This window comes from Schistocerca serialis, chromosome 1, assembly GCF_023864345.2.
Source record: "Schistocerca serialis cubense isolate TAMUIC-IGC-003099 chromosome 1, iqSchSeri2.2, whole genome shotgun sequence".
Taxonomy (NCBI): Eukaryota; Metazoa; Arthropoda; class Insecta; order Orthoptera; family Acrididae; genus Schistocerca; species Schistocerca serialis.
In genome coordinates, this window is record NC_064638.1 from 995,034,505 (window position 1) to 995,055,056 (window position 20,552).

Genomic DNA, 20,552 nt, shown 5'->3' on the forward strand with positions numbered 1-20,552 from the left:
CTACAGGAAAATTAAAGAGACCTTTGGAGATAAGAGAACGACTTGTATGAATATCAAGAGCTCAGATGGAAACCCAGTTCTAAGCAAAGAAGGGAAAGCAGAAAGGTGGAGGGAGTATATAGAGGGTCTATCCAAGGGCGATGTACTTGAGGACAATATTATGGAAATGGAAGAGGATGTAGATGAAGATGAAATGGGAGATATGATACTGCGTGAAGAGTTTGACAGAGCACTGAAAGACCTGAGTCGAAACAAGGCCCCCGGAGAAAATATAAAAATGCAGTAAGTGAAACAGGCAAAAAGGAATACAAACGTCTCAAAAATGAGATCGACAGGAAGTGCAAAATGGCTAAGCAGGGATGGCTAGAGGACAAATGTAAGGATGTAGAGGCCTATCTCACTAGGGGTAAGATAGATACCGCCTACAGGAAAATTAAAGAGACCTTTGGAGATAAGAGAACGATTTGTATGAATATCAAGAGCTCAGATGGAAACCCAGTTCTAAGCAAAGAAGGGAAAGCAGAAAGGTGGAAGGAGTATATAGAGGGTCTATACAAGGGCGATGTACTTGAGGACAATATTATGGAAATGGAAGAGGATGTAGATGAAGATGAAATGGGAGATATGATACTGCGTGAAGAGTTTGACAGAGCACTGAAAGACCTGAGTCGAAACAAGGCCCCCGGAGTAGACAATATTCCATTGGAACTACTGATGGCCGTGGGAGAGCCAGTCCTGACAAAACTCTACCATCTGGTGAGGAAGATGTATGAGACAGGCGAAATACCCTCAGACTTCAAGAAGAATATAATAATTCCAATCCCAAAGAAAGCAGGTGTTGACAGATGTGAAAATTACCGAACTATCAGCTTAATAAGTCACAGCTGCAAAATACTAACACGAATTCTTTATAGACGAATGGAAAAATTAGTAGAAGCCAACCTCGGGGAAGATCAGTTTGGATTCCGTAGAAACACTGGAACACGTGAGGCAATACTGACCTTACGACTTATCTTAGAAGAAAGATTAAGGAAAGGCAAACCTACGTTTCTAGCATTTGTAGACTTAGAGAAAGCTTTTGACAATGTTGACTGGAATACTCTCTTTCAAATTCTAAAGGTGGCAGGGGTAAAATACAGGGAGCGAAAGGCTATTTACAATTTGTACAGAAACCAGATGGCAGTTATAAGAGTCGAGGGTCATGATAGGGAAGCAGTGGTTGGGAAGGGAGTAAGACAGGGTTGTAGCCTCTCCCCGATGTTGTTCAATCTGTATATTGAGCAAGCAGTAAAGGAAACAAAAGAAAAATTCGGAGTAGGTATTAAAATTCATGGAGAAGAAATAAAAACTTTGAGGTTCGCCGATGACATTGTAATTCTGTCAGACACAGCAAAGGACTTGGAAGAGCAGTTGAATGGAATGGACAGTGTCTTGAAAGGAGGATATAATATGAACATCAACAAAAGCAAAACGAGGATAATGGAATGTAGTCTAATTAAATCGGGTGATGCTGAGGGAATTAGATTAGGAAATGAGGCACTTAAAGTAGTAAAGGAGTTTTGCTATTTGGGGAGCAAAATAACTGATGATGGTCGAAGTAGAGAGGATATAAAATGTAGGCTGGCAATGGCAAGGAAAGCGTTTCTGAAGAAGAGAAATTTGTTAACATCCAGTATTGATTTAAGTGTCAGGAAGTCATATCTGAAAGTATTTGTATGGAGTGTAGCCATGTATGGAAGTGAAACATGGACGATAAATAGTTTGGACAAGAAGAGAATAGAAGCTTTCGAAATGTGGTGCTACAGAAGAATGCTGAAGATTAGATGGGTAGATCACATAACTAATGAGGAAGTATTGAATAGGAGTGGGGAGAAGAGAAGTTTGTGGCGCAACTTGACCAGAAGAAGGGATCGGTTGGTAGGACATGTTCTGAGGCATCAAGGGATCACCAATTTAGTATTGGAGGGCAGCGTGGAGGGTAAAAATCGTAGAGGGAGACCAAGAGATGAATATACTAAGCAGATTCAGAAGGATGTAGGTTGCAGTAGGTACTGGGAGATGAAAAAGATTGCACAGGATAGAGTAGCATGGAGAGCTGCATCAAACCAGTCTCAGGACTGAAGACCACAACAACAACAGGATCAATTGCCGATTTTCTCACCATACATATATCTTTTCTAAATCGTTTTGCAATTTGTTTTCATCTTCTGATGACTTTACTACTCGATAAACGACAGCGTTATCTGCAGACAGCCTAAGACGGCTGCTCAGATTGTCTGTCAAGTCGTTTATATAGATAAGGAACAGCAAAGAGCCTATAACACTACCTAGGGGAACGCCAGAAATCACTTTTGGTTTACTCTAGGACTTTCCGTTAGTTACTACGTACTGTGAGCTCTCTGACAGTAAATCACGAATCCAGTCACATAACTGAGACGATATTCCATAGGCACGCAATTTCGCTACAAACCGCTTGTGTGGTACAGTGTCAAAAGCCTTCCGGAAAACCAGAAATACGGAATCAATTTGAAATCAATTTTCGATAGCACTCAGCACTTGGTGCGAGTAAAGAGCTAGTTGGGTTTCACAAGGACAATGTTTTCTAAGTCCGTGTTGACTGCGTCTCAATAGACCGTTTTCTTCGAGGTAATTCATAATGTTCGAATACAATATATGTTCCAAAATCCTGCTGCTTATTGACGTCAATGACTTGGGTCTGTAATCTTGTGGAACACTCCTACTATCTTTCTTGAATATTGGTGTGACCTGTGGAACTTTCCAGTTTTTGTGTACAAATAGTTCGTCGAGCGAACGGTTGTATATGATTGTTAAGTGTGCAGCTATTGCATCTGTACACTCTGAAAGGAACCGAATTGATATTCAGTCTAGACCATAAGACTTGCTTTTATTAAGCGATTTAAGTTGCTTCAATACTTCGAGGATATCTACTTGTATGTTACTCATGTTGGCAAATGTCCTTGATTCGAATTCTGGAATATTTACTTCGTCTTTTGTGAAGGCGTTTCGGAAGGCTGTGTTTAGTAACTCTGCTTTGACAGCACTGTCTTCGATAGTGTCTCCATTGCTATCGCGCAGAGAAAGCGTTGATTTTATCTTGGCGCTAGCATACTTCACATACGACCAGAATCTCTCTGGATTTTCTGCCAGGTTTCGAGACAAAGTTTCGTTGTGGAGATTATTATAAGCATCTCACATTGAAGTCCGTGCAAAATTTCGAGCTTCTGTAAAAGAACGCCAATCTTGAGATTTTCCGTCTGTTTAAGGTTGGCATGATTTTTTGTTGTTGTTTCTGCAACAGTGTTCTGACCCGTTTTGCGTACCAAGGATGATCAGCTCCTTTGTTTATTAATTACTTGGTATAAATGTCTCAATTGCTGCCGATCTACTACTTTGAATTCAAGCCCCATCTGGTCTGTACTTACATCGTTAATTTGGAAGGAGTGGAGATTGTCTCTCAGGAAGGTGTCAAATGAATTTTTATCTGCTTTTTTGAGTAGGTATATGTTTCGTTTGTTTTAGGAGGATTTGGGGGTTAAAATATTCAGTCTCGCTTCGAGAACCCTTGTCGTCCACAGAAATGTAGTCTGGATCTGAAAAGACGCACATGGGGAAGGAGGAAATTGTCGCAGTAAAGCTGACCGGTGAGTGTATTTCTTCAAATATTTGGAGATCAGTTCGGCCAAGCAACATTATGCCTTCTCACACCGTAACACCTGGACCACCAAAACTATCAAATTCGACAATGTTCCTTGGTGAGTTGCGTGTTCCCGCCTCTCGTCATATAGGGGTACGTCCAGAATCACTACTCAGACCGAATCTGCTCTCTTCCGAGGCGAACAACCAGCCACGCCTCTTACTGGTCCAGTGCTCGTGGCACCACTGCATACGGTGCCGTCGGTGTGCGGGTGTCAACGGAACATTACATACTGGTCGTGGAGCAGAGATCACCGTGCCAAAGTGGAGCGTGAGATTGCGTGCGTTGCAGTCCTGTTAAATAAGGTTCCAATTGCACCCTCTGTTTGATGTGGGTCCTTTCTTGCCTACTGCACAATAGAGCAGTGATCTACTGCTGTAGTTGAGGGTGGACAGCCACTTCCTTTCTTTCACACAATAATACCTGTGGTTCGGAACGCTCCTCGTGCACGTGAAACGTGTACGCACAAAGGTATCCCGACGGACGGTGTCCAACAAGAATGACGATTAAGGTAATGTGAAAAATATTTTAGTTGGTAGGAATACTACTTAGAGGATAAGAACCAAATAGTGGAGTGAACGAAATAGATGTTTTGACAGGTGTTGCTCACAATCCACACATTAACTCCAGAGAAATTGCAAGTACCTCTGGAACAAGTCAGGTCAGGATTGTTAGCATTTTGCGACAAAACAGCTCCCACTGAATCATGTGTCTCTTCACCAGCAGATTAACCGGCGGGATTGCTGCGGACACATGAAATTTTGTCGCTCGGTTCTGATGCGGCATTAGAAAATAGGTTCAAAGAATTCCCTTTACCGATGAAGCTACCTCTACGAATCATCGAAAGCTGAATGTAAGAAATAAGAGCAAGCATTATTGGGGACCGATGACCGTAGCAGTCTGGTCCCTTTAATCCCCAAAACCAACCATTATTGAGTCGCTAAGAATCCGCGCTGGCTGGAGCAGGTTGATCATCACAGGCGGTGGTGTGTGAATGTTTTGTGCAGGATAATTGGAGATTGGTCCTTATTTCAATGAAGTAGCTTTACGGTTAAAAGATTCGCATCATTTCTTACCGAAGTGCTACCGACTTCCCTACAGGAAGCACCTCTTGAAATACGGTGATGTATGTCGCCCCATCACGATGGGTAACCGACTCACTGCTAGCTTGTGGATAGGATAGCGCTCAGTTGGCCTGGGCGTTTCTCAGGGCTAGAATCAAAGATGAAGTCTACGCACAAATACTGAGGACCCAAGAGGATTTAAAACTTAGCGTTTTTATAGCATTTGCAGTGGTATTGAAGGAATTTGTTAAGTCTGCCCTGAAGTCCATGTACCGGCGACTGCAAACTCTACAAATTCGCCGCTCCGACTTAAGACATTGTCACATCTGTCAAAGCGTTGGACCAACTTTCCAATACCCTCGCCATAGAAGTCAGTCTCCTGCACTTTCCGCTAATTTTCTACGCTGGTCTGCAGCTCACTGTCTGTGCCAAAATGTTGTCTTCATAGCCAGCGGTTCATTTGACCAGAGATGAAAATCAGAGACAGCCAAGTCCAGGCTGTATGTTGGGTGATCAAATGTTTCCCATCGAAAACAGGAGCGTCCTCATTTCCCCTGCAGTGAGCGGCCGAGAACTGTCATGAAGGCACTGTAAGAAAAATTACCGATAATTGGCGGGAGACACCATTTTCCAGGCATCATTACGCGCTCACTGTGGGCTCTGAACTGAGAAGAGCGACGCGACGCTATCTACGGGCATACTAGAGACACTGTCCAACACCTCTGTGCAAAGCTTCATCGGATTTCCACTTTGATTTCCGTTTCGCGACCGATCGTTCCTTACTTTCTGAACAGCCTTCGTTTTTCTTTTTCCATCTACGGTGGCAGGGTTTAAAAAGCTGTTCTGTAAGTACTTCCAAAGTAAAACACGAGACACCAAACTCAGTCCGTTCTAATGTTAGGTAAGAAACCAACTCTACATTTAAAGTGATATTCATTGACGTTCTTAAGGCCCAGGGAGTACGATAAACGTAATTCATAAGAGAAAGAAAATTAACTGCGAAGTGCGGCAACAGGTCTTGAAAACATAATCTCACCCTTTTAAGATTCATTATAAGCCACTAGAAAGAATTAATACAGCTCATAAGGCTCTGTACTCTAAGAATATGGATGTTGTTGTAGCTGCATATTACTTCTTAAGATAAGTGATTAGTTTTTAAGGTCCCATCGACGAGGAGGTCTTTAGGGGAAGACCACAAACTCGATTAGGGGAAGGGTGTGTAAGGAAATCGATTGTATTCTTTCCTGAGGAACCATTCCTGTATTTGTTTCAAGCGATTTGGAAACCTCAGTATGAATGGTGGGACGGGAAGTTTCAGTCATCAGCGATTGGTAACATTATTCACAACTAAATATTTGTTCTGAAGGAATGAAGTATATTACAGGTGGATACGTAGCAATACAACGTTTTTTCATATACACAGCCTGGGACGAAGATATCAAAATATGATCTTGATAAGAACTACATCTAAACGAATCCTTATGTATTTAACGAAACGTGCACGTACTACAAAGATCGTTATTTTCCTAACCTAAAAATGTTGAAAAAAAAAAATACTTACGTTCTACAGTTAGTCAGGAATGGTTATCCGGTTTGGAAACAGTATCATTAGCAGATAGGTGGCGCGGAATGTCACAGGCAACAGTGTGTAACACGTATGTTGCAAAATCTTAACTGTCAGAACTAGTAGCAATATACCCTGCCTCTCTTATAAACGTGCTTGGAAAACTCCAAGACTCGTATTTCGGGGTAGAAACCAAGAACGTTCCTCAGCCGCCTACGTTTCTGTCCCGTACAAACCGTGCAGATAAAATTACGGAAATAACAGCTCACACAGACGCTCAGAAAGATTCACTCTTTACACGCTCCATCCACGATTGGAACGGGAACAGACTTTAATATATGGTGCAATGAGAAAGATCCTCTGGCACCCTGTTTACAGCGATTCGCAGAATATAGGTTGAAAGGTCTCTGTTGGATTCCTTTCATGTTTAATTTCTTAAATCTGTTGTCATTTACGGCATAAATTCCTCTTCTAAATTTACTGTGGCGTTTCTGACTATCTGGGAGGAGACTGAGTAGTGGAACGTGTTACTTTTACACATAAACAAGAACGATCTATCACACTACTACACTTTAAAACACAGTTTATATGTAATTCATGTCACACAGTCTCATACGGAACCTACATCTGCTTTCTTTTATATACTGTATATGGTAAGATACTGTCATCCCCCTTCCCTTCTGTGTGAGAGGATGAATGAGCAAATGTATTTCTAGTTGCATGCTTGAGGGTAGCAGACAAGCCTGTCTGCTAGAGAACAGTAGGACCAACGTCGGAACAGGTAGCTACGCTTTCTAAAAGCAAAGAGGTTTCTATCCTTAGTATGGTCCTGTCTGTCCGTTGTCATGTTGGTATAGGAAGCTGCCCCTCAGGCCACTTCCGTTTGTATTTGTGAGCCACCCCTCAGGAAGGGACCAGTCAGTCTGTCCGTGGCGAGCGTCTGAAGTGGTAAGATCTCCGGCTAAGCGCGTGTCTGCTAAGTCCGTAGGACAATGGATTTCTTAAGTTCAGCCTAACTGAAAATTTAATCACCTTTATTTCAGGTTTAGCTCTAAAATATCTAATGTTATCTTAAATTGCAGCGCAGTGTAATTCTCGTGTGAAGTTCAGAATATATTCCGGTAGTTGCTTTGTCACTACTTTGTGAGTAAAGTGGAACCACGTGTTAATCAGTAACTCTAACTAAGTTCATCAATCTTAAATGCGAATGTGCGTGAGATTATAACGTCTCGTCTTGACAATAATTTTCAATATAGCAACTTTTATTTATGTTCAACCCACGTGGGGTGTACTTTGTGAAACCAGTACCACGTGCTTATATAATTGTTTGACCCGTCAGGTTAATAGTAAGACGATAGTAACCAGTTCGAGGTTTTTCTTTTGTAAATTGCTTTTCGATCTAATTTATTTTAATTATCAAAATTATTGTGGAGTTACACTCTTTGTGTAAACCAAGTTGACCACGTGAAGCATGTGGTGTAATCATCAAAGTAGCCCTCAGCTATTCTTTTCTCGAAGATTTCACAAAGAGTTTATATGAATTTAGTATACCAGTGTGTGGTAATTACATGACGGACAGGATTGTGCTACGAACGTAACTTCTTTGGGTGAAAATTGAATCGGTTGGTAGTGGTTAACTTTCTCTTGCATATGTTTCAACGTTCTTTGTGTGTTGTTTTATGAATGCAGTGTTGTATGCAGTCTCCCAATCTTGGCTCCATATTTGATGTGTTCCGTAAGATTGCAATCTCACATTTTCACAATCCTAAATAAGGCACCAGTTTAGTTAGGAATCAAGTTTAATATGCTGAAATTTCAATGATGAATGTTAAAATAAATTTCCAAATATAAATTGATTTATTTCTTTTTATTTAAATTATCTTTTATATATATATCACCGGTTGTGTATGACTATTAAAAGATTATAATTAATGTTAGTCTGGTTGGGAATTTGGTAAGCTAGACTGGATACCTGGTGAAACAGTTGGTCAGTAATGCAAGGTTAACTTCCCCAGACAGCTCACAGCTTTTAACCCGCTTTTATTGTCTATCAGTACCGCTTTCATAGAAAAATAAAGTAACAACATTACAAGGTGAATGGACTATATAGCACATACAAAAACGAGGAGAAACACGTTTAAGTAAGACGAGAATTAAGGTCAGTTTACATTTTTACATAGGTACTCAAATTTATGTGCTACTTTGAAATTATATTGTCGTCGTCTTTGTGTTTCCCTTAACCAGCATCAAGCAAGGTGGGACATTTATGGAACTGCTCTGTCAGGCCGAGCTAGGACATTTATGATACTTCTCCACTTTCCTCCGTCTTTCCACCCATTTTTCATCTTTAACTGGTTTGTTCCATTGCAGATTCCTTTTTCTTAAACTAGTCATGACCGAGTAAAACCTTCTTATTCTGGATCTCCCTCTTGTCCTCAGACATGGTATCGATAATTCGTTTCGGTATTCTTTCACATTCCATTCTCTTTACATGCCCAAACCATTTTAACCAACTCTCAGTTCTGTCATTCAACTTTTCTACTCCAGTTTCCTTCTTAACATTTTCATTGATCACTTTGTCTCTCCTCGTTTTCCCTATCGTACTTCTTAGGAATTTCATTGCACTGGATTAGATTCTACTCTTTTCTTATCATTGTCCAGGACTCCAACGCGTATGTCGGTTTGGGCCCTAAAGTACATCTTGTACAGCACTTCCTCATACTTCACTGGCACCTCCATTCTCCAAACTAAGCCCCTCGTACACTGGTAAAATGCATTTCTCTGATGTTCCCTGTTGTTAATTTCCACCTCCGTTCTTGCGTTTTCCATTACCTCTTCCTAGATATTTAAAGTTGTTATATATCCTTACTGATGGTTCCTCACGACAAAATATCTTAGGGTAACGTCGATAACATCATCTCCCTGTATCTGTAAGCTTCTTTTGTCACTTTCGCGATTTAATCCATCACCATTATGAATACTAATGGTGACATCACAGTTCAGTATCTCAACCCCGTAACATTCCAAAATCATTTCTTCCAGTTTGGCTCTGGACAGAGCTGAAGCTATTGTCATACATTGCTGAAAAAATTCAGCTATTTGTTTTCCAGGTCCGTTGAAATTACTTGTTCATTCTTATTTTGGCTCTGAGCACTATGGGACTTAACATCTTTGGTCATCAGTCCCCTAGAACTTAGAACTACTTAAACCTAACTAACCTAAGGACATCACACACATCCATGCCCGAGGCAGGATTCGAACCTGCGACCGTAGCGGTCGCGCGGTTCCGGACTGGGCGCCTAGAACCGCTAGACCACCGCGGCCTGCATTCTTATTTTGTCTTGCAGTGTATATTATATATTGTTTCACTTTTTGTAAAATTACGAGCGGTATTCGGCATGTAATTTCCAATCGGCCGCAAAATGGAAATCACTCTGAAAATAAAAAAAATTATTTGCAACAGTCAGTTGCAACTTCCAGCTACTTATCCACACAGTCGCCGCTCCGGCTTACACATTGTCGTAGCATTGTACCAGCTTTCCAATACCCTCGTCATAGAAGGCAGCCGCCAGTGCTCTTCGCTAATTCTCTACGCTGGTCTGCAACTCGTTGTCTGTGCGAGAATGTTGCCGTCGTAGCCAGCTGTTCGTACGAGCAACGTGGAACTCAGAGGGAGCCTTTACGGGCTGTGTTGTGGGTGATCAAACACTTCCCATCGAAAACGCTGCAAGAGCATTTTCATTGCCACTGCAGAATGCGGCTGAGAATTGTCTTCAAGTAGGAAACGAATGACAGTTATGTGGGCTGCATAGCTTTAGGCGGAATTTCTACTAGTCTTCGTACTTGGCGAGAGACACTATTTTCTAAGCACCTTTATGTGCCCACTGTGCGCTCAGAACTAAAAAAAGAGGAACGTGACGCGTTCGACGGGCGTAATAGAGACACTGCCCAACTCATCTGTGCAAAGCTTCATCCGATTTTCATTTCGCGACCGATCGGAACTTTTATTTTTATATTGAACATGAGAAGATTATCTTTCTAGTTAAATAAAGATTCTTATAGGTAACAATTTGGTTTTGTATTAAATTAAAACGTACCTTCAGTAGTGTGTTATGAGTAATGATACACAGAAGAATAGCAGTTTCATGTGTGGATAAATTAGAGAAAGTTGCTAAGATTATATTTCACTTCACCGAAGTGTTTAAAATAAAACAGACTGCTTTAGAAAATTTCTTACTTATTTTACTTTTTAACTCAAGTGGGAGGTGAATGGCCACGGTAATAGTGTGATGTGTTTTATGTATATTCGGAGGTAAGAAGGGGAGGGGCGGCTAGCAACGAGAAACAACATGCTGTCTCGTTGGGTTGAAAATGGCGTGAAATGGGGGAAACCACGTAGGAGGGGGAGGTGGCTTCACTTTATATTCTAGCCCCTGCTGCGAAATCATTTCTTTCGCTTCTCCTGGATACTGCGTGTGCATAGGTAGAATAAATTGTACTGACACACAATCAGCACGGATTCAGAAAACGTCGTTCTTGTGAAATAACTCTTTATTTACACGATGTAATGAGTGCTATCGACAGGCGATCTCAAATTAATTTCTTATTTTTAGGTTTGACACCGTTTCTCACAAGTGCCTTCTAATCATATTGCGTCCCTATGGAGTATCACATCAGTAGTTCCACTGGATTCCTGATTTTCTCTCAGAGAGGTGACAGAAGGTAGTAATCGACGGAAAATTATCGAGTAAAACAGAAGTGATATGCGGCGTTCCCCAAGGAAGTGTTACAGCTCCTCTGCTGCTCTTAATCTTAGGAGACAATTTGGGCCGTCCTCTTAAACTGTCACTTACCGTCTAGGAAAGTCACCAGAGGATCAAAACCAACTGCAAAATGATATGGAAACGGTATCTGTACGGTGCGAAAAGTTTTCAATTATCTCTCATTAAGGAAAAGTTTTGAGGTCATCCACATGAGTACAAAAAGAAATCCGTTAAATTTATGTTACATGATAAATCACACAAATTTAAAGACTGTTATTTCGACTAAATAATAGATAATGTTGTGGGGAAGACAAACCAAAGACTACGTTTTATAGGCAGAACAGTTAGAAGATGCAGCAGGTCTAGCAAAGTGTCTACATTACACTTGTTCGTTCTACGCTAGAGTATTGCTGTGCTGTGTGGGCTCTTACTAATAGGACTGACGGAGAACATCGAAAAAGTTCAGAGAAGTGCAGCTCATTTTGTATTATCGTGAAATAGGGGAAAGAATGACACAGACATGATAAGCGAATTGGGATGGCAATCATTGGAAAAAAGGCGTTTTTCGTTGCGGCGAGATCTTTCCACGAAAATTCAGTCACTAACTTTCTCCATTGAATGTGAAAATATGTAGTTATCGCCAACCTACACCGGGAGGAATGATCATAATAAAGTAAGAAAAATCAGAGCTCGTGCAGAAAGATTTAACTGTTAATTTTTCTCACGTACTGTTAGAGAGGGAACGGCAGAGAAACAGTCTGAAGGCGGTTCGAAGAACACCTTGCCAGGCACTTCAGTGTGAATTGCAGGTAGTCATGTTGATGTAGATGAAGCAGTTTAATGATACTTAAATTGTTAATGCAACGTACCGTATATAATTAGTTTCTGACGCCTATTACCTTTGTTAGTATGTGCCTTAACTCGTTCCACAGTCTCGAAAATTCTCCTTCGTTACGAGATTCATGGAACTAGGAACGAAATTACTTGTAACTTGTGTCTTTGACTGTGACAGTATTCCGTCGGGCACTTGCGAGGATGATAATTATATCACACTGAGGAAGAAGTTGTAGCCTCCTTGTCGCTGATACTCGGAGATTGGCAATAACTAATGTTGAAGCATCTGTCCGTGCTGCATCCGCAGCTGCACTGCTGCTATTCTGTCTGCGCGTATACAACCAACACGCTGCCGTCCGTCTGCCATACGGACTGTGGCGAAATGCGCCGCCGCGCCGGAACATGCCTGCTCGTGCGCAGGAGCAGCAGTCCGCTCGCCATTGGCTCGTTCTCTGGAGTGGGCGTGGCGCGGGCCACATGATTGGCAGCCGGATCAGGACTCGTCATACCAGACTCGCGCGCTCGCCGTTCTCGGCGCTGCTGTCGCCGCATCCCGTCAACTTCTTACAAATCGAAAGCTGTTCCATTCCCTTGTTCGTGTCCTGAGTTCAAGTGGTTGAAAACTTGAAAGAGGTGTGTACACTGTCAGACTAGTAATGTTATGTCAGTCGTTACGAGTATAGCCAAGCAGCCGAGGGTGCAGGATGTTGAATGAAGGACTTTGTCATTGAAAGTAGACCTGTGGTGTAAGTATTATAAATTTATTCTATTGATTAGGATATACCTGCATTTTGCCTCTAGAAGAAAGAAACACATAAAAATCAGATGATCCTTTATCGTGTCACGCTACATCTTACGTTTATTGTGTTAATTGGTTATGACTGATGTACGTCAATACTTGTAAAATTATGCCTATGAAGAGCAAGCAACAGTTTTTAGACAGTATTTCGGCATAAGACAAAACGCAAACAATGTAAAGACGTATAGTATATATGTAGTGGATATTACCAGGGCAAAATAACACACGAACTGTTGACCAGACCTTAACACACAGCTAAGCCAACCCAGTTTAAGACTTGTTTTGCCAAGTTCCTCGTCAAACAGTATGTGTTACGAACTCCCTAGCACCTCATCTTCATTAACACGATATTATGAAGTACGGTTTACTTTAAGCCAGCTGACTGTAACAATAATGGTTCATTTATGTTATGCAGAAGGCCAATTAATCGACTCATACTCATAATCGTCCATTAGTACATTTGAGATCCAACAGTACTGTGGCGAAGTAGCAACATCAGGGTGCGTTATAGAAATAGGTGGAGAAGAGCTCTGTAAACATTATTAACATTAGACGTCTGTTCGATTAAAAAAAAAAAAAGAGAGAGAATATGGTAACCGTTTCTTGATTATGTTCCTTGAACGAAATGCCACTGTGATAATAACGTGCTTTTACAATGTACCTCATCCGATTAATTCTTAAACTATCATTCTTTTTTGTTTTGCTTTTTTTCTCGTCAGTTCTTGTGCCCCCTTGTGTGCCTACGCTCATGGCTATGGCTTATCTCGCCACCCACCGAATACACAGTACGGTAAGAAAGGCTTTTATTCAGTTACTGACGTACCTCCCTAATCTTAGAAGAACGATAGAGTGGGTATGGCAGATTTGCACTGGGCTACTGCAGAAACATAATCGGTCAGGGTTTGCTTCCGCCGTGCACAATCGCTGGCTTCCACGTGTACGACAATTGTGTCTTAAGTGTATCTGTTGAATGTAGGTGACTGTAGCGGGTGTGTGTAGTATGATGTCATACTTGTGTGATAAGAGAACGGAGAGAGCGAAATTCAGTGCAGGCACATAGGCTACTCCTTTGGAGTAGTACCAAGGGGGTGCTGGGCTTGAAGTCCCGTTCCAATCGACGGGTCACAATCAGCTATGTCACATGCCCTCATTCCATTAGACACTGCAGGGAGGTCTGGAATTTAACCCAAGGCAACGATGCAAATACTGTTGATCATGAGCTTCAAGCCATCATTTCTTCTACCCTTATCGGCCAAAGAGTGGTGACGATTATTTCTGTCATTACCAGGCCACTTCTGCATAGGCGTGGCTTAGAGACCTTGACAATGGAGATGGGTATTTCTGGTTGCTGGTAGACAGGGATGTGGAACCTGTTATGTAAATTTGAGATCCTGTGGTAAATGTCTGACGCTGTTGCCGAAAATGTTTTGCCAAACAAACATTTTCTGCAAAAGTTGTTTTCATTGCAGCAGCGCATTCTAGAAAATTACAGGTTGTCCTTAACGTAGAATACCTTTTAGTTGCTTGCTTGAGAGCTTGTCCATTTGGATTTGCTAGCAGCCTGATCGCCTGGAGAGAACATTCCAGCGAGTGGCTTGGTCATCCAGCCACAGACATCTGCCGCCTTTTTAACTGCGTCTGTGCTGGTATATTATCATTGATTTTTATCTGGTTATTCTAGTTGATTATTCTAGTTTAACTTTTAGAATTGGTCTTTTATGTATCTCACAAAGTTAGGGTTGTATATTCAAGTGTTGTGTGTTGATATAACTCTGTTTTCAATTTTTTCATTAATTTTTTCATAGATTTTCATCATCCTCGATTTCTTTATTGCATGCAAGGACGCTGTGGTTTCACCAATTAGCGCCCTGCACTACTTGTTATCATCATCATTTAGCGGGGAAAAGGCGCCCATACGCAGACTGACCATACCTAGTAACAACAACAAACCCGACACGGTTGAGACTCCACAGGTAGAACTGGCAAAACCATAGGAAATTGAGTTAAAGAAGACAGAAAGGGAAAGATCCCCATTAAAAAATAAATAATAGACGACTGCATTTCTCGAACAACGGCGAAAAGACTGAAAGAAACAACATGCCCCCCGTTTACACGCCCACATTGCAGTAGTCTACAAGCCTGTGTTCACTGTCGCAGCTCTATGTTCAATAGCGAAAAAGGCGAGAATACACTTCAAGTGTGTTTTCAAGTGTGTGGTCAATCTCATCCTATTAATCAAATCCTATTTTGAATTATAGTAACTGTTGTATGTATATTAACATGAACTAATAAACGACCAGTTGAAGAACCTTATATTTGCAAAGTTGTGAGAGCTGTTCCTGTCTTATTTCTTAAATCAATTTCTTGACATATGAGCTACTTCAAATTTCGGACGAATGCCTTTAAAATGACACAATTTTGCAATTGCTTTCAAGTTATGAGCCGGCCGTAGTGACCGAGCGGTTTTAGGCGCTTCAGTCTGGAACCGCGCGACCGCTACGGTCGCATGTTCGAATCCTGCCTCGGGCATGGATGTGTGTGATGTCCTTCGGTTAGTTAGGTTTAAGTAGTTCTAAGTTCTAGTGGACTGATGACCTCAGATGTTAAGTCGCATAGTTCTCCGGGCCATTTGAACCATTTTTTGCAAGTTACTCTATAACAATGTACTAAGCACTAATGTACGTGAATTATTATCATTATTGTATTACAACTTATTTATTCAGTTACTATCAAAAAAATCTTAGGTAACTGCTTTATTCTGTAAATTGGAGTGACAGAAAATTTGGTTATTCGGGGGGTGGGGGGTGGGGTGGGGGGGGGGGGAAGGAGGTAAGAAATTTGCGCCACCCCCACCCAACTCCGATCCTTGAACCCACCCCTACATCGCTCGCGCCCTTAATCGCCGGAGGTAGACGACTTGGAACGAATAATATAGCATATAGTGTAAAGAGGAATGGTTTGTTATATCTATGTAACAGCATTTTGTCTCCTGCGACTCCACAGTGTCAACGTCTGATAAAACAAGTAAAACAAATCTAACGGGATCGTTGGCGATGGAGCGCAGTGCGCGTTAAAGCGCCGCTTCCACGACGTGGAGGTGCGCTGGCGCCGGATCGAATTCGCCCGGCGGATTAAAGACGAGGGTTGTTGAGCCGGCCAGCCTGGATATGGCTTTTAGAGGGTTTCCCACGTTCCACTAGGTGAATACCGGGCCGGTACCCAAGTCCCGCCTCAGTTACACGATTCGCAAACATTTAGAAAACTTCCGCTCAGTTTCATATGTTCATATGAATAACGAAAAATGGTTCAAATGGCTCTGAGCACTATGGGACTCAACTGCTGAGGTCATTAGTCCCCTAGAACTTAGAACTAGTTAAACCTAACTAACCTAAGGACATCACAAACATCCATGCCCGAGGCAGGATTCGAACCTGCGACCGTAGCGGTCTTGCGGTTCCAGACTGCAGCGCCGGCTATGAATAACGCTGCGCGCAGGCAGATGAAGTACAAATATTCCATCCCGGCGGGTAACGGGGTGGCGACAAGATTAGCGACCAGCACTCGTTGAACTAACCATGTCAAATCTGTTAATAGCAACTCCGACCCTGCGCCGATGCGGACAAAGGCATAAGAAAAAGAAGAAGATTAGAGACGGAGCCCAAGCTCGCAATGTTCAAGAATGGGAAAGGATTTCGGGCGTGTTCTCATCATGGAAACCACCACGGCGTTTTCCCGAATCGAATAATGGAAACCAATATAAACCCTAATCAGAATGGCCGGATTCGTATACGGACCACATTCCTTCAAAATACTAGTCCAGCATTACGATTTCTACGTCACCACGATAAACTGAAATGATAGATCTCTGCTACTTTCAACGAGGCCGTACCGTTGGAGAGCGACGGGGTGTACGGAGACGTCGGCGTGTGGACTTGTGGAGAGCGATTGCGTCCATTATGACGGTGAAAATCATCGACTAGAGGCGTGACGCAGTCAGTGAAGAATAATAGAGAACAAAAATTAGTACTGAGTGGGGGATATCCTTGAGCAGTGAAGAGGACTGTCGAAGATCTGTATTGTTCACATTCCCAGCAGTGAGTCATGACTTTGTATGAAGACGCAAACGCAATGAAGCTTTTCCACTGAAATGCCCACCATCTACAGTTGCACACGAAGGAAACGCTGATGTTATGAGGTCATTAACTTCCAAGTGACAGTGCCGGACCATTCAGCAGGAATAGCACGTACTCCAAGGTTGCTTATTCTGATCTTAAGCGAAGGCTATTACCGCCATTAAGAGAGTAAGAACAGACCACATGGCCAGCAACAAAATAAAACACCTGTTAAAGTAAAATCCTTCTCCAAAGTGCACAGCTGGAGAACACACTCTTACATTCTTAATGTAATGTGTAAAATAGAAAAAAACGTAGAGAAATACATTAGACGAGGAACTGCGACTAGTTCAAAGTTATTCGAACTGTTGTTGTTGTTGTGGTCTTCAGTCCTGAGACTGGTTTGATGCAGCTCTCCATGGTACTCAATCCTGTGCAAGCTTCTTCATCTCCCAGTACCTACTGCAGCCTACATCCTTCTGAATCTGCTTAGTGTATTCATCTCTTGGTCTCCCTCTACGATTTTTACCCCCCACGCTGCCCTCCAACACTAAATTGGTGATCCCTCGATGTCTCAGAGCATGTCCTACCAACCGATCCCTTCTTCTAGTCAAGTTGTGCCTCAAGCTCCTCTTCTCCCCAATTCTATTCAATACCTCCTCATTGGTTATGTGATCTACCCGTCTAATCTTCAGCATTCTTCTGTAGCACCACATTTCGAAAGCTTCTATTCTCTTCTTGTCTAAACTATTTATCGTCCACGTTTCACTTCCATACATGGCTACACTCCATACAAATACTTTCAGAAATGACTTCCTGACATTTAAATCTATACACGATGTTAACAAATTTTTCTTCTTCAGAAACGCTTTCCTTGCCATTGTCAGTCTACATTTTATATCCTCTCTACTTCGACCATCATCAGTTATTTTACTCCCCAAATAGCAAAACTCCTTTACTACTTTAAGTGTCTCATTTCCTAATCTAATTCCCTCAGCATCACCCGACTTAATTCGACTACAGTCCATTATCCTCGTTTTGCTTTTGTTGATGCTCATCTTATATCCTCCTTTCAAGACACTGTCCATTCCGTTCAACTGCTCTTCCAAGTCCTTCGCTGTCTCTGACAGAATTACAATGTCATCAGCAAACCTCAAAGTTTTTATTTCTTCTCCATGGATATTAATACCTACTCCGAACTTTTCTTTTGTTTCCTTTATTGCTTGCTCAATATACAGATTGAATAACATCGGGGATAGGCTACAAACCTGTCTCACTGCCTTCCCAACCACTGCTTTCCTTTCATACCCCTCGACTCTTATAACTGCCATCTGGTTTCTGTACAAATTGTAAATAGCCTTTCGCTCCCTGTATTTTACCCGTGCCACCTTCAGATAATCATACAGTAAAGCTGCATGCCCTCGGGAAAAATTACGGCTGTAGTTTCCCCTTGCTTTCAGCCGTTCGCAGTACCAGAAAAGCAAGGCCATTTTGGTTAGTGTTACAAGGCCAGATCAATCAATCATCCAGACTGTTGCCCCTGCAACTACTGAAAAGGCTGCTGCCCCTCTTCAGGAACCACACGTTTGTCTGGCCTCTCAACAGATACCCCTCCGTTGTGGTTGCACCTACGGTACGGCTGTCTGTATCATTGAGGCACGCAAGCCTCCCCACCAACAACGGCAAGGTCCATGGTTCATGGGGGGGGGGGGGGGGGGAGTATTCGAACTATCATCTGTAAATTTATTCATAAATTCGTTGGATTATGTAAAAGGGATCTTTAAAAATTCTTGAAGGTTATACTTATCTACTGATTGGTTCCTTAATTTGTCAGTCAACTTTGGATGACACGAAGTTTAATATCATTGCATTCATGAAACCAAAGTGCATAAAAATTAATTTTAAAAGGTTACCATATTCTACATTATCCGTAAAACAACTACAGTTTAATTTTTCATCGCGTTTCTGAATTTTGCCCTTGGTTTGGCAGACCATTGTCCGCAGCCGTTTGAAATAAAACAAATGAAAAATAAAAAGTCAACTCTACTAAGCTTTGGGCTGCGGTCTGATGATATACCATTGAATCTGTCCTTACACTCTTGGTACGATTGCTACAGACATTGTTCAATGATATGGAAACCTTATTAGAGGATAACACAGGCCCAACACATGCTGACAGCTCTGCTCTTTCATGATTTGACGATTACGGCGAGCTGTAACATTTTCCCTTACCAATCACGTCATCCCAATCAACATTTCCAGGGTGTCTAGCTTGTTTTAGAGCAGGGAATCAAAAGGAATATTCTTCCTTCCTTATCATCAAGGAAAAAACTGCTTAATAGTGTCACAAATGATACGAAATTCTTCAGGGAAGAATTCAGAGCTCTTAAGCATTAATTCCGTGACAACTAGTAGCTGTAACAGCTTATAGGTGGTCCAGTTCCATATCAATAGTACGTCGGTCACGTTTATTGGTAAGTACTTTTTGTGTCATAGGTCTGGAACCATACCTGAGTAAAAAAAAACAGAACTACAGAGAAATTTCGTAACAGCTTCTAGGAATTTTCCATAGGCCACTATAGATATCGGGCTAAAGATACAAAATGCTGTTACCTCCCAGTTAGTGCTGGAAGTCTATCGATTAAGTGATTTGGAATCGTTGCTCATTGCTCAGTCTCATAATTTACTCTGAACAATACGTTCAATAATACAAAAATCCGTAACGTCCCAAACGTTTTGGGTATCATATATTTCTAGCTACTAGTCGTTGTGTTCAGTGTCTGACGTCTGTCCATTAGATGGCCACTGGCGGCGGAGAAGTTGAGATGAAAGTAGACAGGTGCTGTTCCATATTTGCACCATTAGAAAGTCTCAGAAAAGCGTGGGATAAAGTACAAGAAGAGACGAATACTTTATAAAAACCAGCTGAGAGTCACTAAAGAGAAAAATCAAGAAGATAAATTCGTGTTAAGAATCGCTGCTGACAGTTAACCTACGGATTGAAAAAGCAATCAAAGAAGATAATGAAAATTTCAGGAGGAAAGGAATGAATGCACGATGTAACACATCTGGGGAAAGTTAGGTATGCTTAGAACAGGCACTGAATAAAAAGTACGGCCTTCTCAGCACAACGTTAGCGTAAAGGGAAAGCAGCACTGTGACAAAAGTTTGTAGAGTAGTAGTGGCGTGCGAGAAATGGAATCATTTGAAAAGAGAAAAAAATGGTCTTACTCAATTGGTGCAGAAGCATGTTGAAAATTACGTGGGCACACATTATTCGAAAGGTGCTAGAGAGGAGAGTCAAGGAAAGGAGTATATGAAGAGTCGTTAACAGAAGAAGGGATAGCTTAATGAGACGTGCACAGCCATTAAATAAATTTATTATGGCGTAGAGAAGACCAGCGAAAACAGTAGTAGGGAGAACAAGCACTGGATCGTGTAAAACAGAACATGGAAGGTATCTTGCGCTGGAGGTATGTGAAGATAAATACATACGAAACGTTGGAGAATAGAATAATTCTAAACTAAGGGCTTAACGGAACGAAATGGCACTGAAATGCTATTTATGTCTTTGTGGGGGTTTCCTCAGGTTCGTTCCATACAAGGACCGGAAGGATGAACGTTCTTTTGTTTACTGGTGAATGTCGTTTCGTCTTCCAGCGTATATATATATATATATATATATATATATATATATATAT